We start from the raw sequence: 16,729 nt of genomic DNA, 5'->3' as shown, positions 1-16,729 counted from the left end.
CCATCCATGTTGCCACAAATGGCCAGATTTCATTGTTTTTTATGGCTGAGTAGTATTCCATTGTGTATAAATACCACATCTTCTTTATCCATTTGTCCCTTGATGGGCACCTAGGTTGCTTCCTAGTCTTGGCTATTGTGAATGATGCTGTGATGAACATAGAGGTGCAAATATCTCTATGCATTCGTGTTTTCATGTTCTTTGGATAAATACCTAGCAGTGGAATAGCTGGATCATGTAGGAGCTCTATTCTTAATTTTTTGAGAAATCTCCACACTGTTTTCCTTAGTGGCTGCACCAGTTTGCACTCCCACCAGCAGTGTATGAGTTTCCTTTTCTCCACATCCTCTCCAACACTTGTTATTTCCTGTCTTGTTAATTATAGCCATTCTAATAGGCATGAAGTAATATCTCATTGTAGTTTTTATTTGCATTTCCCTGATAGTTAATGATTTTTGAACATCTTTTCATATGCCTGTTGGCCATCTGTATATCTGCTTTGAAGAAATCTCTGTTCTGATCTTTTGCCCATTTGTTAATTGGATTGTTAATTTTTTAGTTGTTGAGATGTATGAGTTCTTTATATATTTTGGATATTAAGCCCTTATCAGATATAGGGCTTGCAAATATCTTTTCTCAATTGTTAGGTTGTCTTTTCGTTTTGTTGATGATGTCCTTTGCTGCGCAGAAGCTTTTTAGTTTGATGTAGTTCCCTTTGTTCATTTTTTTCCCTTGCCTGGTCAGATAGGGTACTTGAAAATGTTCTGCTAAGACTGATGTCAAAGAGCATACTGCTGATGTTTTCTTCTAGAATTTTTATGGTTTCATGTCTTACCTTCAAGTCTTTAATCCATTTTGAGTTGATTTTTGTGTATGGTGTAAGTTAATGGTCTACTTTCATTCTTTTGCATGTGGCTGTCCAGTTTTCCCAACACCATTCATTGAAGAGACATTCCTTTCTTCATTGTATGTTCTTGGCTCCCTTGTTGAAAATTAGCTGTCCATAGATGTTTGACTATTTCTTGGCTCTTGATTCTGTTCCATTGATCTGTGTGTCTGTTTTTGTGCCAGTGCCATGCTGTTTTGATTACTATAGCTTTGTAGTATATTGAAATCAGAGAGTGTGATACCTCCAGCTTTACTCTTTTTTCTCAGGATTCCTTTGGCTAGTCAGGGTCTTTTGGGGTTCCTTATAAGTTTTAGGATTCTTTGTCCTATTTCTGTGGAAATGTCATTGGAGCTTTGATTGGAATTGTATTGAATCTGTAGATTGCATTAGGGAGTATGGACATTTTAACTATCTTAATTCTTCCAATCCAAGATCATGGAATATCTTTCCATTTCTTTGTTTCTTCTTCAACTTCTTTCAACAATGTTTTATAGCTTTCAGTGTACACGTCTTTCACCTCTTTGGTTAACTTTATTCCTAGGTATTTTATTCTTTTTGTTGCAGTTGTAAATAGGTTTGTATTCTTGATTTCTCTTTCTGGTAGTTTGTTGTTAGTGTACAGAAACACAACTGATTTTTGTATATTGATTTTTGTATCCTGCAACTTTACCATATTGATTTATTATTTCTAAAAGTTTTTTGGTAGATTCTTTAGGGTTTTCTGTATGTAAAATCATATTATCTGTGAACAGTGACAGTTTCACTTCTTCTTTTCCAGTTTGGATTGCTTTTACTTCTTTTTCTTGCCAGATTGCTCTGGCTAGGACTTGCAGTACTATGTTAAATAAGAGTGGTGAAAGTGGGCATGCTTGTCTGGTTCTTCTTAGAGAAATAGCTTTCAGTTTTTCTTTATTGAGAATGATATTAGTTGTGGGTTTGTCATATATGGCCTTTATTATGTTGAGGTACTTTCCTTATGTACTTGTTTTATTCAGAGTTTTTATCATAAATGCATGCTGTAGCTTGTCAAATGCTTTCTCTGCATCTATTGAGATGATCATGTGATTTTTATTCATTTTGTTATGTGGTGTATCACATTGATTGATTTGCAGATGTTGAACCATCCCTGCATCCCTGGAATAAATCCCACTTGATCATGGTGTATTGTTGTATTCGATTTGCTAGTATTTTATGGAGGATTTTTGCATCAATGTTCATCAGTGATATTGGCCTGTAATTTTCTTTTTTTGTGTTGTCCTTGTGTGGTTTTGATATCAGGGTAATGTTGGCTTCATAGAATGAGTTATGAAGTTTCCTCTCCTCTTCAATTTTTTGGAAGAGTTTGAGGATAGGTATTGAGTCTTCTTTGAATGTTTGGTAGAATTCACCAGGGAAGCTGTCTGGTCCTGGCCTCATTTTTTGGTAGGTTTTTGATTACTGTTTCTATCTCTTTACTGGTGATTGGTCTATTCAAATTCTCTATTTCTTCTTGATTCAGTTTTGGAAGGTTGTATGATTCTAAGAATTTTTCCATTTCTTACAGATTATCCAATTTGTTGGTATATAGCATTTTGTAGTATTCTATTGTAATCTTTTGTATTTCTGAGGTGTCTGTTGTAGTTTCTCCTCTTTCATTTCTGATTTTATTTGAACCTTCTGTCTTTTTTTCTTGGTGAGTCTAGCTAAAGATTTGTCAATTTTGTTTACCATTTTTTTTCTCCATTTGACTTATTTCTTCTCTGATTTTTATTATTTCCTTCCTTCTACTGATTTTTGGCTGTGTTTGTTCTTCTTTATCCCATTCTTTTAGGTGCACTGTTGGATTGTTTGAGATTTTTCTTGTTTGTTGAGGTAGGCCTGTATTGCTATAAATTCCCTCCTAGTACTGCTTTTTCTGTATTTCCATATGTTTTGGCATCTCATATTTTCATTTTCTTTTGTCTCCAGGTCTTCTTTGATTTTTTCATTGATTTCTTTGTTGATCAATTCGTTTTTCATAGCATTTTGTTTAATCTCCACATATTTGTGGCTTTCAGATTTTCTTTCAATACTTGATTTCTAGTTTCATATAGTTGTGATCAGAAAAGATGCTTGGTATTATTTCAGTCTTCTTAAATTTATTGAGACTCGTTTTGTTGCCTAATATGTGATCTATCCTGGAGAATATTCCATGTGCATTTGAAAAGAATGTGTATTCTGCGGTTTTGGGGTGGAATGTTCTGTATATATCTACTAAGTCCATCTAGTCTAATGTGTCATTTAAGGCCAATGTTTCCTTATTGATCTTTTGTTGGGATGACCTATCCATTGGTGTAAATGGGTTGGTAAAGTCCCCTACTATTATTGTGTTACTATTTCTCCTTTTATGTCTATTAATAATTGCTTTATATATTTAGGTACTTCTATGGTGGGTGCATAGATATTTACAAGTGTTATATCCTCTTGTTGGATTGTTCCCTTATCATTATGTAGTGCTTTTCTTTGTCTCTTGTTATAGTTTTTGTTTTAAAGTCTATTTTATCTAAGTATTGCTACCCCAGCTTTCTTTTCTTTGTCATTTGCATGAAGTATCTTTTTCCATCCCTTGGCTTTCAGTTCATGAGTATCTTTAGGTCTGAAGTCTGTCTCCTGTTGCAGCATATATGTGGATCTTGTGTTTTATCCAATTGGCCACTCTTTTTCTTTTGATTGGAGCATTTAGACCATTGACATTTAGTAGCTATTGATAAGAATGTACTTATTGACATTTTATTACTTTTTTTCTGGGTGTTTCAGTAGTTTTCTCTGTTCCTGTCTTCTCCTCTTGCTCTCTTCCCTTGTTTGATGGCTTTCTTTAGTATTATATTTGGGTTCTGTTCTCTTAATATTTGTGTATTTATTAAATGTTTCTGATTTATGATTACCGTGAGTTTCATATATAATCACCAACATATATAGCAATCTATATTAAGTTGATGGATCCTTTAGTTTGACCTCTTGCTAAAAGCTCTATTCTTTTACTCCTCCTCTCTGACATTTTATGTTTTTGATATTATATCTAACCTCTTTAGTATGTGTGTGTGTGTATCCATTACCCTCTTATCATGGAAATAGATAATTTTAGTACTTTTGTCATTTGACCTTCATTTTAGTTTCATAAGTGGTTGATCTGCTACCTTCACTGTATATTTGCTTTTACCATTGATTTTATTGCTTTTTTTTTTTGATAATTTTCTTATTCCTATTTGTGGTCTTCTCTTTTCCACTTAAGTCAGTCCCTTTAGCATTTCTTATGAGGCTGGTTTTTTTGGTGATGAACTCCTTTAGTTTTTTTCTTGTCTGGGAAACTCTCTCTCTCCTTCCATTCTGAATGATAACCTTGCTGGGTAGAGTATTCTTGGCTGTAGCTATTTTCATTTCAGCACTTTATATATATCATGCCCCCCTTTCTAGCCTGTAAGGTTTCTGCCGAGAAGGCAGCTGATAGCCGTATGGGGTTTCCTTTGTATGTAACTTGTTGCCTTTCTCTTGCAGTTTTTAGGATTCTCTCTTTATCTTTAATTCTTGGCATTTTAATTATAATGTCTCCTGGTGTGGGCCTCTTTGGGTTTTTCTTGTTCGGTGCTCTCTGTGCTTCCTTTATCTGGATGTCTGTTTCCTTCCTTAGGTTTGGAAAGTTTTCAGCCATTATTTCTTTGAATGGATTCTCTGCTCTTTGTCTCTTCTCCTTGGACACCTATAATCCAGATGTTAGTGCACTTGATGTTGTCCCAGATGTCCCTTAGACTGTCATTATTATTATTATTATTATTATTATTACTACTACTACTATTACTTTTTGAGGAAGATTAGCCCTGAGCTGACATCTGCCAATCCTCCTCTTTGTTACTGAGGAAGACTGGCCCTGAGCTAACATCCATACCCATCTTCCTCCACTTTATATGTGGGATGCCTGCCACAGTATGGCTTGCCAAGGCTCTGCACCCGGGATCCAAACCAGTGAACCCCTGGCCGCTGAAGCAGAACGTGTGAACTTAACAGCTGCATCACCAGGCCAGCCCCTATAATTGTTTTTTAAAAGTTAATAACTCCCCCTTCAACAATTAACAACACAATCTTTTTTTTCTTAAAGATTGGCACCTGAGGTAACAAACTGTTACCAATCTTCCTTTTTTTTCTTTCTGCTTTTCCTCCCCAAATCCCCCCAATACATAGTTGTATATTTTAGTTGTGGGTCCTTCTAGTTGTGGCATTTAGGATGCTGACTCAGCATGGCCTGATGAGTGGAACCATGACTGCACCCAGGATCCAAACCAGCGAAATCCTAAGCCACCAAAACAGGAGTGGGCGAACTTAACCACTCGGCCACAGGGCCAGCCCCTGTCCTTATTTTTAATTCTTTCTTATCTGTTCAGCTTGGATGATTTCCTCCAGTTTTTGATCCAACTCTCTGAGCTATTCTTCTGTATCATCTACTCTGCTTTTGAGTCCCTTTAGTGAATTTTTCATTTGTAGTATTGTATTCTTCATTTCTGATTGGTTCTTTTTTATATTTTCGAATTCTTTATTGACATTCTCACTGAGTTAATCAATTCTTCTCCTGAGATCAGTGAGAATCGCTATGACTCTTAGTTTGTACTCTTTGTCAGGTAGATTACTTATTTCTGTTTTGTTTAGATTTTTTTCTGGGGGGTTTGTCCTGTTCCCTTACTTGGAACACATTCCTTTGTCTCCTCAGTTTGCCTCTTTCTCTGTGCTTATATCCATGTATTAGGCAGGTCAGTTATATCTCCTGATCTTGGAAGGGTGGCCTTATGTATGAGATAGCTTATGAGACCCAGCAGTGTGCTTCCCTCTTGTTACAAGTTCCAAATGTTCCAGGAGTGTCCTTGGGCTATGTGTGTCCTTCTGTTATGGCAGTGTTGCTCTTGCTTTAGGTGCCTGGGAATGCTGGGCTGTTCCCCAGGCTGGCTGGTTGTAATGCTCAGCTGCATGTAATGCTTAGTTGCTGCGATGGATCCTTCAGTCACTTTGTCAGGTATGGGGAGCTCTAGCACAATTGGCTACAAAGTCTAATAACACATTCCTGTTGCCGTTTTTCTGTTAAGAGAGCAGACCCCCCCAGCATGGCTGGTTGCTAAGCTCAGGGGCTTACAATTGCTGTAGGCCTCTGGCCTACAAGGCTGTTGTCAGCTCTCTCAGGATTGCAGCTGAGCAGGACCTGTCCCAGTCATGAGAGCACCCAATTGTTTCTGGCTTTGGAACGTGGGACCGATCCCTTATGTGGCTGTTTGAGAAGCATGTCTGCTGCAGCTGACAAGCCCTACCAACCTCAGAGCCACACACCCCATCAACACAGTCCTGCACTATGCGTGCACCATGGCCCACTGAAGCAAACCCAGTCACCCCATTGCAGAAGCCCCACACACTCCACCTACACTACCCTCACGCATGCCCCACCCCACAGAGGTGGACCCATTCACCCAGCTGCAGGGTTCCAGGCACCCCACCTACAGGGGCTCACAAGTTGCCTGAAGGCTTGCTATTGGGTGGGGCCAGCCCCTAGGGTGGGCTGCCTGTCCTGGCTGAGCTGGATTAAATTGGTGCTCTAGTGGGTGGGGCATACTCCTGGGCTAACAGACTAGGGGAAGTACTCCAGTGGTGTCTGCCAGCGTCTGTTTCAGCATGGCTGTACTAGGTCACAATAATGGCTGCCACCAATGTGTCAGTCCCTGGAAACGTCTCAACTCTCACTGAGATGCACCCAGAGCCTATCAGGTGAGTCTCTTCTCACCAAAGGACTGTGCACCTTTCTGTTGATTTTAGTTTGCTTTTGAAAACAGGTGAATTTGTGTGTGAGCCCTTTAAGAGTAGGCTGTTTTATTCCCTTATGTCCAATAGCTTCTGGGGTTATTCCCCATTGTTGTTAGTAGCTTGCCTAGCCAGATATTATGACGCTTGTCTTCATTGTGTTGAGTCCAAAAGCTGCTTATTGTGATAACACTCCCTTGCTTAGATCCCCCACTCCTCCAAGGAAGGCTGCGTACCTTAAGTTTGCTCCAGGCTGGCCGTGAAGCACTGCAGCTCAAAGGTGGCTTTTTTCTCTCCAGAAAGGAATTTCTGCCTCTTTCCCCTCAGTCAGCACTCTCCCTTGTTGTGGAGGTTCTTTTTATCCAGTTTTCAGTTCTCTCTCAGGGGTAATTGTTCCAAGAGTAGTTGTAAATTTATTGTGTCTGTGGGAGGAGGTGAATTCAGAGTCCACCTGCACTGCCATCTTGACATTTTGTCCCAAATTCACCCACTTGAAGAGTTGTGCAACCTGACCACAATCCAGTTTTAGAACATTTTCATCGTTCTGATAAAACCCCTCATGCCTGGGTACAGTTAATTCTTGTCCCTACTCCAGGCTGTCTCCTCCCCAGTTCCAGGCAACCACTAGCTACTTTCTGTCTCAAAAAGTAGATTTTCCTCTTCTGGCCATTTCATATAAATAGACTCATACAATGTTATCTTTTGAGCCTGGCTTCTTTCACTCAGCACAATTTTTTTGAGGTCCATCCGTGTCATTGCATTTATCAGCATTTCTATCAGTATTCTTATTGCTGAATAGTATTACATTGTATGAACTTCCCATATTTTATTTATCCATTTAATAGTTGATGGACGTTTGAGTTGCTTTCTTTTTGACTATGATGTATAATGCTGCTATGAACATTCACCAGAAAGTCTACTTGTGGACATGGGTTTTCATTTCTTTTGGGTAGATATCTAAGAGTGGAATTGTTGGCTTGTATGATAAATTTATATTTAACTTTTTAAGAGACTGTCTTACTGTTATCCAAGTGGCTGAACCATTTTAGATTCCCACCCTCAAAGTATGAGAGTTCCTGTTTCTACGCATCCTCAACAAAATTTAATGACTATTTTTTATTGTAGACATTCTTGTAGATACAAAGTGGTATCTTGTGATTTAATTATGCATTTCCGTAATGAGGAAGTTGAGCATCTTTTCATGTGCTTATTAACTATTTCACATACGTGCTCTTTTGGATTTTGCTTTTTTCACTTAACATCTCCAGAAATCACTCCATGTCAGTTCATAGAGATCTTCCTCATTCTTTTCACTTTTTTTTTGTAGCAGCCTAGCATTTTATAGTGTGTAGGTACCACAGTTTATCCAATCCATCTCCTATGCCTGGGCATTTAGGTAGTTTGAATATTTTGCAAAATTACAAATAATGTTACAATGAATGACTTTACAAGTGTATTTCTGTTTTGTTTGGGGTATACCTATGCAGATTCCTAGAAGTGGGATTACTGAGTCAAAGGGCATATGCATATGTAGTTTTATTAGATATTACCAAATTCTTTTCCATAAAGGTTTTTGCATTTCACATTCCAACAGGAATGTATGAAATTATGTTTCCCTAAAGCTTCGCTAACAATATATTGTCAACCTTTTGAATTTTTGCCAATCTGATGGGTGAGAAATGCTATCTCATTGTAGCTTTCATTTGTGTTTCTCCCACTGAGGGAAGTTAAACCTCTTTCATGTTTAAGGACCATTTTTGTATCTTTTTTGTGATTTTGAATTTACTTATTTTTTTTTTTTTTATCATGCAAACCCTATTTATTTTTATGTAGACAAATTTATCGATTCCTCTGTGAAACCATCTGGGGTTGGTGCTTTTTTTGTGGAGTAATTCCTAGATAACTTTATTTCTTCTGTGCAAATTGGTTTTTTAAGGCTTCTATTTCTATATCTATCCATTTTCTCTAGGTTTTCAGATTTATTTCCATTTCCAAGTGAGTGAAATCTCTTATGTTTTAAAAAAGTTTTCTCTGTTTCAACAGCTATTGCTCCATTGTTATTCTGTATTTTTGCACTTTCTCCCCGCCTCCCTTTTTTATTCAACTAGCAAGTCCTTTGTCTATGTTATTTTTGTTTTTCCAGGATTTCATTCGTTAATTTGATGTACGGTTTTTCTGTTCTCTGCCTCTTTTAATGTTAATTTTTCAGTTTTAATTTCCGCTCTTACATTATTTTCTTCTGTTTTACTTAGTTGTTCTTCTAACTCTTTCAGTTGAGAATGTCACTGATCCTCACTTTTTGTTGATATAGGTATTTAGTGCTATGAGATCTTCTCTGATCACTACTTAGAATGTATCCCATAGATGTATTTATTATCATTATTTTTCAGAAATTCTGTAATTCTTATTCATATTTCCTATTTTGCCCAAGAGTTAAGTTTATTAGAATATCTTTAATTTCCAAATGGAAGAGCCTTTTTGATTGTATTTTTCATTTATCTTTTATTGCATTGTGATCATCAAGTATTATTTGTAATAACTTTATGATACTTGCTGATGTTTTCTTTGTGCCCTAATATATGATCAAAGTTTTTGCATATCCACTTGAATGTTTCATGTATACTTGAGAAGATTGCATATTCTCTGTCAGTAGGATGTAGTATTCAATATATATCCAAAAAATTTACCTTATGTCATTTCGTTCTTGTGTATCCTTGCTTTTTTTTGTTCACTTGACCTGTCCTGTACTGTGTGTTAATGTCTCCATTAGTAGTGAGTATCTCTGTTTCTCCTTTCATCTTCTGTAGTATTTGTTTTATAACAGGTGCTTGCTGTGTTATTTGTTGTATAGGTATTCATACCTCTTACATCCTAAATGTGAAATGTGGATTTCAACATCATAAAGTGTCCTTTTTTCCCTTTGTAATACTTTTTTAAATTTGTCTTTTGACTTTGAGTTAAACTCACTCATATTTATTGATCTAACTTATGTTTGAGCTAATTCTGTATTTGTTATAATTTCTGTATATATTATAAGTACTCGGTGCCTTTTTCTATTTGGTGTGTCCTCTTTGCTTTTTAAAAAAATTCATTTTGGGATTTAGGAAGGTTTATATTTTTATCCTAGGTGTGATTTTGCATTAATATTTTATAGGATTTTAAATCTCCTTTTTTCTTAAAGCTTTGCTATCTGGATGCTAATTTTAAATTGTTTTCTTTAACTCTTACCTATTACATCAATGAGAGTCAGCTTTCTTTTTCTACATTTCCCTTTTTTTCTTCTTTCTCTCATTTTTAATTGCATTTTTCTACTTTATCAAAACGTAGAATATTTATAAATTATTCTTTTACCCATGTTCCCACCATAGTTTCAGTCTAAATTCTACAATTAAATATATTAAATGTTCATGATTAGTCCATTTGCCTAAGTTTTCTCAATCATTGTAGCTTTTACACTATGTTTGTATAGTATGCTCAGAGTTCTTGCCATTCAACATTATTTTCCTATAGTCTTGATACTTAAAGGATATATTGGTTGTATATAACATCCTTAGTTCACATTTTCTTTCTTTAAATTTCTTCAAAATGTGGCTTCACTGTTGCCTTGCTTTGTATGTTGTTTTTGAGAAGTCTGATGTCAGTCTAATTCTCTTGTTTTACATTATCTTGTCTTTTTTCTGGAAACCCTGAAAATTTTTTTCTTTATTTTCAGAGGCTCATGGTTTTATTGGGATATGTATCTGTTGACTATTCCAGGTCAATTTCCCCAGTACCTGATGGGCCCTTTCTGTGTGTAGATTGAGGTCTTCCTTTCTTCTGGGAAGTTTTCTTGGATTGCAGTTTTAAATATTGATTCTATTCCATTGTTTTTGTCCTTCTGGGATATCAGTTAACATATATTGAACCCTCCTTGCCTGTCTTCCGTTTCAACTGCTTTCTCTATGACCTTATTTTATTTCTTGCTTTATTTCATTTTTATTTTCTTGGTTTTTTTTCCCTCCTTTTCTTCAAGACCCTTTATTAAATTTTTATCCAACTCTACTCTCTCAGTCACCTTGTAATTTAACCTTTATTTCTGGTATAATTTTGATTGTTCTATTTCTTTCCTGCATTCAGTCAAATCTCATTTCTCCTTATCATTGTGCATTTCTGTTCTTAGTACTTGTTCTTCTGATTTAGACTAGTTTTTCGTATACCGTATGCTTGTTTGAGGATATTTTATTTATTTGGGGTGTGCTGGTCCAGTTTTCTTTAACTCCTTGGTTTTTTTTTTTTTTCTAGAGAGGGGGATTCTCAGCAGCAGAAATGAATTGTGTTGATGTTGGGGAAAGGGAAAGTTCAGTGTGCCTTGTTTCTTTTCTGTTACCACCAGATGCTTAATTTCTCCTTCTGTTCTTCTTTCCTTCTACTGCCTCATTTTTATCTGTGTGCAAAGCTTCATCAGAGCTGCCACTTCTGGTCTTGCCTCTTCCCTGTAACCAGTGCTGTGATCTCTCTGTCAAGTACCCACCTGTGTTCAGGATTTTAGCCTTTACTCTTGCACTGTCTCTTTCTAGGGATGATTTACCTTTGCCTTTTCTAGGTCCTCTGTTCCTTTCTACTCCTGTTCACAGATTATCTGAAACTTCCCCTTACTTGCTCTCCTCACTCACAGGCTGGCCAGCAGCAGGAGAGAAGCGGGAGCTCTGTGGAATTTTTCTCCTCTGCTCACAGGTGACTTGGAGATGGCAGTGCTTGCTGTCTCCTATTAATGCTGAAGGCACCAGTGGTCTAAAGTTGAATTTACTCTCCTTACTGAATTTATCATTTTATTTAGGAGGACGTGGGTATTAAGAATCAGATAGCCACCCTTGTTCTACAAACCTGGAATTTCCAATTTTTAAAATAATTTTTCTGGTGTGTAAAGTCCAAAATTCCGGACACTTATGGATTAAAAGACTGGACCTTAGAGATGAATCCTCAGCCTGTGCTTTCCCTTGAGAGGACAGATTCAGGAGCAAGCCATTGGCTCCTCTCAGTTCTTCCTGTCCCCTTCTCCCAGAGGCAGCACTAGTAGGAAATAAACTCCATTTCTCCTTTCCCTGGTCTTGATACTCTTGCTGCTAACTTGCAGGTTAACTTGGGCTCCAATCTTCTGTTCTGAGAAAGTTCTAAATGGCACACTCATGTTGGCTAAAATGGAATACTCATGGCCTTTGAATTAAGAAATAATGTATCAATTAAGTCAAATGATTATTTACAGTTATCCAGTGAACTATGCAAACCAACTGTGATAAATGATGTAAAACCTAGCATTATTAATGTTGGCTAAACCAACTTGTATTAGTCTACTCTTGCTGCCATAACAAAATATCATAGACCGCATGGCTGAAACAACAAAAATTTATTTTCTCACACATTTGGAGGCTGGAAGTTCAGGATCAGGGTGCCAGCACTGTAGGGTTCTGGTGAGAGCTCTCTTCCTGGCTTGTAGATGGCTGCCTTCTCACTGTGTCCTCCTATGGTAGAGAGAGAGGCAGCAAGCTCTCTGGTGTCTCTTCTAAGGGCACTAATCCCATCATGAAGGCCCCTCCCTCATGACCTCATGTAAACCTAGTACCTCTGAAACGTTACATCTCCAAGTACCATCATATTGGGTGTTGAGGCTTCAACGTATATATCTGGGGGTACACAAGTCAGTCTATAGCACCATTCAAGACACTGCTTAGAGTATGGAATTCAGGATTTATGGGGTAAGTAAAATCTAGTACCAGTGAATGAAATGAATAGTGTTCTTGAAAACAACAAAAGTAAGCTATATTGTTGATATTATCATGTGATAAAATGGATGAGTCCCACAGAGAATTGAGAAAGAGAGAACAGGAGATACCAGCCAAAAGAAATGGCGAGTGCTTACTAATGAACTGCTCAAGAGTAGGGGTAACACTACAAAAAAGACCACATGCTAGTTGTTCCTGAAAAGGTCCCACAAGAGTAATAGAGCACCAATTCAGATATAAGGATATAGTGAGTGGAAATTACACTGTAAACTTTATTTCCCTAAAACACATCTTTGGGTGGGATAGCTATTCCACCTATTACTAGCTATGTGACCTTATACAAATCATAATTTCCTGAACTTCAGTTTCCTCATCTATAAAATTGTGGGGCACATAAGAGCCTCCCCCCCCCAAATATGAATCCCCTCATCCCTTTTACTCTCTTTTAAAGAGACCACCTTCATTGTGTTTTGCCCATAGTTTCCTCTCTGCTTTCTCCCCTCTGGGAAATGATGGGGTGGAGGATGGGCAGTAGGACTTTGTATTAGCCAGGGTTCTCCAGAGAAACAGAACCATAGAGAGAGAGAGAGAGAGGGATATTTAATATAAGGAATTGGCTCATGTGATTGTGGAGGCTGGCAAGCCCCAAGATCTGCAAGGTGAGTTGGCAAGCTAAAGACCCAAGAGAGTCAATGGTTTAGTTCTAGTCTGAGTTGAAAGGCCTGAGAACCAGGAGAGCTGATGGTGCAGTTCCAGTCGGAGGGCAGTAAAAAACCCGATATCCAAGTTCAAAGGCCATGAAGCAGGAAAGAATTCTCTCTTATTCAGGGGAGGGTCAGCCTTTTTGTCCTAGTCAGGCCTTCAACTGATTGGATGAGGCCCACCCACACGATGAAGGCAAGCTGCTTTACCCAGTCTACTGATTTAAATGCTAACCTCGTCCAAAAATACCCACGCAGAAGCACCGAGAATAATGTTTGATCAATTATCTGGGTGCCCCTTGGCTCAGTGAAGCTAACACATAAAATTAACCATCATAGACTGCAAGGAGGGAGTCTTGGATGTGTTGATAGACAACCTAGAACTGACAAGTTAATATGTGAAATATTCCATTGTCTTTCCAATGTGCTTGTGACATCACTAATGAGGTCAGCTCTTACAGTAATCTGGGTTCTGAATATAAAACGACCTTAATTTGTGAATTTGGCAAATCACTGGTGTATTTTGGATCCCCTTCCCTCCCCCATAAAAACCAAACTCTGTAGCTTACCAACACGTAGGCCTAAAGAAAGATGAAATACAGCTCACTTTAGGTGGAAAATAAGTAGGACTAGTAAATGCTATCTGTGAAATTTTTTCTTGACATTGCAATGTTACGGAATGCCACCCTCTCTTCCTAGAACATACACAGGAATCATTCAGAGACCGAAGAGGAAAGGCAGCGTATTATCCAGCACAGGGCTTAACATGTAGTAGGCACTTCATAAACATTGAAGGAATGACCCACCAGACTTCTTTTGCTTCAATAATATCAAATGTGTACTAAGTGTTGAAAATCTGAAGAGAAGATTAAGGAATATATAATTAAAGACGTTAAATGAAGACAGAGATTTTTCTTGCAGACCAACAGGGAAAAGAATCAGGGAAGAGAATGCTAGGAAAAACTATTGAAGCTTCAGGAGTCTTAAGGAAGATCCACGATAGATGGTCTCACTCACTAAAATTAATACTAAAGAAAGGAGGGAGGAAGCCCACGAAAAAACCCCACAAGAATGTAAAAATGAATTTGTATACCGTGCCTTTCAGACACAAGACATATATGTGAAAAAAACAAAAATAGAGGAAGAGGGAGAATTTCCTGGATAATTCTAAATAACGATCCCTTAAATATGTACTTATACGTTTCACCCAGTGTGAAATAATTAAGATATTTGTTATTGTTTTGTAAAGATGCTAAATAAGAGAGCAAACCGTGCTTCAGAAAAGATGTCTCTTCATGTGGGCACATTGCCTGAAAAGCTGCAAATTATCAGCGGGACATTATTCTAAATGGAATTTGAAAAGGGAAGACATTACATAGATTAAATTCCAAATGGAATTAAGATTTCTCTGGGGGTGAAATGGCCGAATGCTGTCTATTTCACCTACTTTCTTGATCAGCATTTGTATTTGGCCTCTTTATATTGTTTCATGCTTTTCTTTTTCCTATTAAGCTTTTTCTGAAAATCGTTTTAGAGAGTTTTTATGATTTTGACAGTTTGACATTTATATTCCATGCAAAAATGCTAAGCTTTTTCAAGCATGTGTTACTAAGGTCTTTGAGAAAATAAACCCAATCATTTGATGCCACTGCAAGGAAATAGCAGTCATCTTTCTAAATCAAATCAGCTATTCACAGACGTATTCAATATCTCATTTTATTCTATAATTATCCTGCAGTGTCTGGTTTTGTGAGTACGGATAGGAAGTTATTCTCTGCATACCGGTACACTCCCTAACAGATTTCTTTTTTATATTAGTATTATTTTTAAAGGTATGCTTTTTGGTGAGGAAGATTGGCCCTGAGCTAACATCTGTTGCCAATCTTCCTCTTTTTTTTTTCTCCTCGAAGTCCCAGTACATAGTCAAATATCCTAGTTATAAGTCCTTCCAATTCTGCTATAAGGGACCCTGCCACAGCAACATGATAGGCAGTGTGGAGGTCCATGCCTAGGATCCAAACCCTGGAACCCTGGGCCACCCAAGCAGAGCATGCGAATGTAACCTCTACCTGCCTGGTGGGCTCCCTAAAAGATTTCTTGTCTGTCCCTTTTTTTGATGGTATCACAAGTGCCAGATGATACACTTGTGATACCCCACATCTGAAGGACACTACCCCACTCATCTTGGCTATTTCTGTATGACCCTTCCAAGCCACACTGATTGGAACAGAGGCGGAAACCTCATCCAAGGGCAAACAGTGCTAGCGGATGGCCTCGGAGATGGCTAATCTGTAGTCTGGCTCTGCTCCACCATGATGAGCTGGGCCACTTCAGATTCTTACTCTAAATTCTAAACTTGGTACTTCCAAAAATTGGTTGGTAGTGGGAGAGAAACCTGAAAGAATGCAATGAGTCTATAAAGTGGAAGGGGCACCCAGGGGCCAATGTTAGGAGGAAGCAGAAACCATGAGTAAGGACAAGGTGAGGAAAATTGATCAGAGGGTAAGCTAATGACCCTATCTATCAAACAAATCTCCGTTGCTTGGCTACCTGAGCGAGCTTGTTTTTTATAATCAAAATAGCCTGACCTACATTGCCCAATGGCGGTGTTTGGGTAGCTCTATTTGTGGAGTACTGATATTCAGGTACTCATATTTATTTTCTTAATGCCAAAATGCTACACTTATTCCCTTAATTTCTCCATTTCCTCCAATATATGTCCCTCCTCCTTCCTTTGTTTTCCTGATAACTTACAACTAAAATGAAGGAGAGGGGAGAAAAAGTAGGTTGTCTTGCCTGGTGTGGGGCACAGTGTTCTTCTGTAGAGAAGGGGCATTCTGTTAGCAAGGAAGGGGTGGGGAAGAGATGTTGGGTGGGAAACCCAAACTACTTGTAAGATGGCTAGAAGGAGAATGTGACGGCTGTTTCAGTAACCTTTTTGAGCCTCAGAAATGCCTGAACATTTGACCTCTTGTAGAATCGCCCTTGCCGCATTAACTCTAGGAATTGTAAAGAGTGTTCATGTATCCTGCACCAAAGGAAAATGAGAATCCGACCAAGGACTGTAGAGGTTCAAGCACCTGTACTTCACTGTCACAAATGTTTAGGGAGAAGTGAATAACAGTATTAACGAGATGCAGGCTGCATTGGAGAATGGGTACAACAGTCACAGGCACCTGGGTGGGAGGAGGCGTGCTATGTGACTCCCCAGTGTGAAAGCTGAAGTGACCCCAAAGCCAGTGGCTTCCCTGAATGAGGCTGTCCTCTCACGCTCAGCTGGATCTCAGTGGGTGTTTCACCTGCTCCAGCTCAAATCTTGCACTCTTCTCTTAACTTTTAGCTTGAAAAAAATTTAAAGCTACAGAGCTGAAAGAATAGTACAATAATATATGTCTATGTACGTGTGTGTATGTGTAGTTGTTACATAATATATATGGCATTATTGTTGAGCCTGTTGCTAGCACTGCAGATATCACGACCTTTACCCTAAATACTTTGCAATGTGTCCCTTAAGAACAAATACATTCTCTTACGTAACGCGGGGCAGTTATCAAATTCAGAAAACTTAATGTTGGTTCAGTATTAGATAG

Source organism: Equus przewalskii, chromosome 18 (genome assembly GCF_037783145.1).
Source record: "Equus przewalskii isolate Varuska chromosome 18, EquPr2, whole genome shotgun sequence".
NCBI lineage: Eukaryota > Metazoa > Chordata > Mammalia > Perissodactyla > Equidae > Equus > Equus przewalskii.
The sequence above is the reverse complement of the archived record's forward strand: the minus strand, read 5'-3'. Positions refer to the sequence as shown.